The sequence below is a fragment of the Triticum dicoccoides genome, chromosome 3B (assembly GCF_002162155.2).
Source record: "Triticum dicoccoides isolate Atlit2015 ecotype Zavitan chromosome 3B, WEW_v2.0, whole genome shotgun sequence".
Taxonomy (NCBI): Eukaryota; Viridiplantae; Streptophyta; class Magnoliopsida; order Poales; family Poaceae; genus Triticum; species Triticum dicoccoides.
This window is the reverse complement of record NC_041385.1, coordinates 601,496,481-601,502,536: the sequence shown is the minus strand read 5'-3', so window position 1 is coordinate 601,502,536 and position 6,056 is coordinate 601,496,481. Positions and strand designations below refer to the sequence as shown.

General features: G+C 46.7%; 1 pseudogene; it reads right to left on the bottom strand.

Moving 5' to 3' along the window:
• Positions 1-1,209: 1,209 nt before the first annotated feature.
• On the bottom strand, positions 1,210-3,127 carry LOC119281637 (annotated as a pseudogene).
• Positions 3,128-6,056: the final 2,929 nt, after the last annotated feature.

Sequence of the window (6,056 nt, the reverse complement as noted above, 5' to 3'; positions counted from 1 at the left end):
CTAATACCTCAAGTACCAGTTTTTTTTTTAGAAAAGTAGGATGACCCCCGGCCTCTGCATATGGGCGATGCATACGGCCACTTTATTAATTATTCTCACAAGACCTTACAGAGTCATACAATAGTAAGACTAAATCCGCCGTCTAAGCAACAAACTGCCGCTGCACCTATCCAGTTGATGAAGGGGCGCAGATAGCCTGGGCCTAATACCAAACAGACATCGCAGTCAAGCCTAACATCTAAGACCTGAGACCCCAACCTAGCCACTTGTCGGGTCTAGGGCACACACTGGTCCGGCGTGCTCTCAGAGGCCGCCGCCGCCAACTGCCACCGCTCCATTTTCAGAACTGTACTGATGCATCAACCTTGCTCGGTCTAGCTATCGTCAACGCCACCACGGCGCCCAACGGCACCTCCTCCCTGTGCGCAAACAGCTGAACACGTCGCGGTCGCCACTGATACACCTCAGCGCCATGCTGCCAAGTACCACCAACCGACACAGCTTGAAGCCCTTGGAGATCTGTCATGCGTAGCACCTGCCGACCAGGCATGACCAAGCGTAGCACCTGTCGGTCAGGCATGACTTGACATCTCCACCGAAACTTCGTGCAAGACGAAGCCGCTCCACCTCCTGCCTCTGACTTCCAGCGCTGCTCCACAAAACGATGCTCTCAAAAGAGAAACGACACCGCAGTGCCGCCATCGTCCGGTCTGGAACACCAGATCCTAGGGTTTCCCCCGGAGCAATACGAGTGGGTCGACGATAGTCACATGACGATGCCTTCATCAAGGTAACGACGTGGAACGCCGCCGTCGCCCGCCGTCGACTCGGTTTTCACCGGCAACTACGTCTCCCCGACTCACAGCTGGTGCCAGATGACGGATCCCGAGATCCGAACACCTCAAGTACCAGTGATGGGCCGAGTGGTGCAACGGCCACTGTAATTTTCCTCCACTGCTATGTACTCTCTCCGTTCCAAATTACTCGTCGTGGTTTTAGTTCAAATTTGAACTAAAACCACGACGAGTAATTTGGAACGGAAATATTAGTGGGGGACATTTCATCAGTGACAATTAAAATGTGGCACCTGCCACTGGTATGTAAATACTAGTGGCAGGTTAGACTTTGCGTTCGCTATTACATTCATCCGAGTTTGATTTCTCTCATATGCAACAAAGTTGCACATGCTCACCCCTAACTCTGCATATATTACTTCACCTCCTTAGCTTTGCCATGCCTGTTGCAGAAAGACTTGACCCTCTCCAGACCATCCTCGAGAAGGGGTCGATCAACGGCAAACGTAATACGGAGCCAATCCTTCATTCCCAGTCCACTCCCTGTAGTGCAAGAGCATGTGTTAATTTTCAGTTGCAGAATACTACCGTTAATTAGTACGTAATTGAACCAGCAGATACCCCACCCCGTGAATTGTAGCAAGAATATTTTCAGACTATGGAAGGAAGAGGTTTGTTCCTCCCAGTTAATTTGATTATTACAATATAGTCATGGGCCATGTAAACGATGTCAAAACAAGTTAAGTTACAATACCAAAACCAGATAGCAGCACAATGCATGTAATACTGTACAGTTGATAAGTCCAATGCATGATTGATTATATATGTACCAGGGCAAATGACCACGGATTCCTCTCGGGCAACCTTGGTGCAGAAGTCGACATCATCGTCGATGCCATCTAAGCAGCACAGGTCCAGCTTCACCATGACGACCATGGACCCCTCTGGTTTGTGAGGGCAGGTGATGCAGTCGATGTCGTTGAGTTTCTGGTAGCATATCTCCGCAGCCTCTCTCATCACGTTCATGGCGTTCTCGAAGAATGCTTCATCCGTTTTGGCGATGATTTGGGGTATAGCTCCCTGGTCAAGTTATATATTTCCACGGCGCTGAGAGAGAAACTACCAGCGCTGATACTACACACGAACATTTGCTTGGCACTAACCTGAACAAATGTTACGGGGTCTACCGAGATGCCACAGTAACTTATTATCGACTGAATAACCTGTTACCGAGAACAAATTAGGTTTTCTTTCAGATGTCATGCATGCATGACCAGATTCAATTCGCCACTTGAAAGCTGGGGCGTGCTACGTACCTTCTTGTCCCTGAGGACTCCCTTTGGATCGGATGCCGCGATCCAGCCAAGTCGCCAATCAGGCACCATCCACCACCGCTTGGAGATGCCTCCCAAGGTCACCACTGGAGCTGTCTCCCCAAACACACCCATGGGCACGAACGGCTTGCTACCAAAGACGCAATGGCCGTATACTTCGTCACTGATTACCATGACTCGGAGCTTCCTTGCGGTCTCTGCAATCTGTTTGATCATCACATATATGCAAGTATGCAACGTGCATCTCTCTGAAGTGGTGACCGTTTAAGGTAGATACGTACTACCTTGGCCAAGTGGTCATACGAGTAGACGCTCCCACAGGGGTTATTGGGATTAACGATGACCATGGCGACGGTCCTCTCGTCGGCGACAGCCTCTACTCCGTCGAGGTCGACCTCCCACCCCTTCTCCGGCACAAGATCGAAGTGCCGGAACTCGAGGCCGCACAAGGCCGCGCGCGCCTCGTACGTTGGGTACCCCGGCCGCGGCAGCAGCACGTTGGCGCCAGGCGAGGCCAGCACGGCCATCATGATCTCGATGGCGTGGTTGCAGCCGGCTGTGAGCACGACGTCGCCTGCGGCCAGCTCGTAGGGGAGCTCGCGGGACAGGTACGCTGCGACGGCGCTGCAGCAGTACATATATAGGAGTATGCGTTTACTTTTGCTGCCTCGTATGAAACTTCGACTGACTGAAACAGAGAAGAAACTAAGGCTGCAGCGGCGCACCTGCGCGCGTCGGCCACGCCAGCGGCAGGGGAGTAGCGGCTGTGCTTGCCCGACAGAACGGTGGCGACGACGGCTTCCGTGGCCGCAGCCGCCGTGCGAAAGCACGCGAACGCCGAGGGGTCGCCGTGGCCGAACGGCGCGACGGGCCGCGGGTCGCTCGTATCCAGGAAGTCATACACGCGGCGCACGAGGGAGCGGATGCTCTGCTGGCCGCCTCGAGCGCCGGGTTTTCCGCCCCAAAACGCCATTCCGCCTCTCCGCTCTTCTCCATGGTTGCCCGATCGAGGACGGGCGAGCTTGCGACAGTGTGCGTCGGGCGGTGCCTCTCATGCGTGTGCGTGTTTATCTAGGAAATGCTAGGTCGTCGGCTCACTTGTTTCTCACGGCGGGACTGTCTAAGTGACATCGAATGTTTTGTCAACTACACGTAGGAGGCACGCGACCCGTTCTAACTTCGTGTGCGTGAACTCCGTGCGAAATTTTGTGAAGTTTGAACATTCAAGGAGCTCGTGGCACAAAAAACAAATTTCGGATGTCTGACAAACTTTTAAAAATCGCACAGTTCACGCCTGATTTTGTCTTTTTTGCCACGACATTCTCGAATGGCCAAACCTCACAAAATTTTGCACGGAGTTCATGACAGGAGCATCTTGCACCACCAAAAAATCTATTTTTTTTGAACTTCTTTCCTTTTTAAATCACGGTACTGTCCCCCAGGCTCTGGGTTGAATTATCGAGTGTTTTGTTCTTTTCTTCTTTTTTTCTTCTCTTTTCTATTTTTTCACATGCTAAACCATGAATATTTTTACAACTCGTGAATATTTAAAAAGGGAGTGGCTAGGTAAACTCGTGAATATTTTTTCACATGCTAAATCGACTGAGATTTAACCTAGTCTCACTCAAGTGACATATAGTATATAAGAACAAAAAAGGAAAATTGAAAAGAAAAAAAATGTACAAATCTCCATGCAAAATCAAAGGAATATAACATCGATTGAGACATAACGAAATGTCAGCTGACTGAGACTTAACAAAACTAATTTAAAAATACTATGAACTTGTTCTATAATTCACTAATATTTTTTGTATTCCATAAATATTTTAAAATGCATGAACATTTTTAAGTATGTGAACATTTTTTAATTTAGAAAACTTCAAAATTCATGAACATTGTTTTAAATCCACAAATACTTTCTATTTTGTTTTTTATTTCATGTTTATTTTAATCCAAGATTTTTAAAATACTAGAACTTCTTTTGATTGAATGAACTTGTTCAAATAAAAAAATATGGTGGTTATTTTCTGAGCTAGCAATGGAGCAGGCGGAAAATAACTAAACGAGCGAGTGAGAGGTTCATGATCCGGCACATATGAGTGCTATAACAATAATCTAACGGTTTCAGCATGGAATAAGAGCTCCCAAGGGACTCACACAACCACCATCGACTGACACCAAAGTCGAAACGTGTGTCGAAGCTAATTCCGGCAGATCCCTCGGTAGAGTATCCCGCCGTGGCGATTAGGTCAAAGAGAAAACATGAGACATATTTACTCAGGTGCAGGCACTCCTTACGAGATAAAACCTTACCCCTGCTCGTGTATATTGCGATTGTAATGTGCAAAGCATAGGTAATACAACAATATTATAATATGTTGTATCAATTGTCTTATATAAGATATTGGGGCCCCAAGGATTACACAACCTAGTCGGTTATTGTAAGTGCATCTAGTGCCACCCCTAGTTGATTTTGGAGTATTGACGACAAACGTGATTGAGGGACTAATGTGTTTGTGAGAATTGCAGGATAACACAGGTAATAGTCCCTCATTAATTTGGTTTACCTACCAGAGATGACCCCTAAAAATGTGTGAAGACAATGGTGGTTCATGAAGACTTTCATGATGAAGATTATTACGTTTGAATATATTCACTTGAAGACTATTGAGTGCGAAGACATAGATGTTTCGAATTTTCATTTCTTTTTTATTGAGTCATAGGAACCACCGTACTGTTAAGTGGGGTCCCAGTGAACAAAGTCAGAGTGACTGATGTGATGCTCAACCAAATCCTATTTCTTCGAACGAAGACAATGAGAGCAAACCTTATCCAGAGCTGGATGAGTCAGCTTTGCTTGTAGCCCAAGCCAAGCTCCTGCGTGTGTTTGAAATCTGACCGTTAGACACGTGTCGGTTCTTTAGTGACCCAGGGTCATTTCGGACATATCAGGTCGGGTTGCCACTTGGCTATAAATAGCCCACCCCCTACACCATAAATTGGTGGCTGCTCAGAGTTATTGCACGGCTTTTGTCATTTGAGAGCAACCCACCTCTGAAGCATTTGAGAGAGAGACCCTTGCAAGGACAAAGCCCGAAACACCCAGAGCCAAAGAGTGTTAGGCATCACTGAAGTCTTTCTATCCACGTGATCTGAAGACTTGTTACACTTGAGGACTGTGAATCCTCCAGCCGGTTAGGCGTTGCGTTCCGAGCACCCAAGAGTCATTGTGGATTGCCGGTGAACAAAGTCTGTGAAGGTTTGGAAGTCTACCTTGAAGACTTACCAAAGTGATTGGGCGAGGACTGAGTGTCCTTAGTGAAGGAAATATGCCCTAGAGACAATAATAAAGTTATTATTTATTTCCTTATTTCATGATAAATGTTTATTATTCATGCTAGAATTGTATTAACCGAAAACTTAGTACATGTGTGAATACATAGACAAAACATAGTGTCCCTAGTATGCCTCTACTTGACTAGCTCGTTAATCAAAGATGGTTATGTTTCCTAACCATAGACACGCGTTGTCATTTGATGAACATGATCACATCATTAGGAGAATGATGTGATGGACATGACCCATCCGTTAGCTTAGCATTATGATCGTTACAGTTTCATTACTACTGCTTTCTTCATGACTTATATATGTTCCTCAGACTATGAGATTATGCAACTCCCGAATACCGGAGGAACACTTTGTGTGCTACCAAACGTCACAACATAAAAGGGTGATTATAAAGGTGCTCTACAGGTGTCTCCAAAGGTGCTTGTTGGGTTGGCATAGATCGAGATTAGGATTTGAAACTCTGTGTTTCGGAGAGGTATCTCTGGGCCCTCTCGGTAATGCTCATCACTATAAGCCTTGCAAGCATTGTGACTAATGAGTTAGTTATAGGATGAAGTATTACAGAACGAGTAAAGAGACT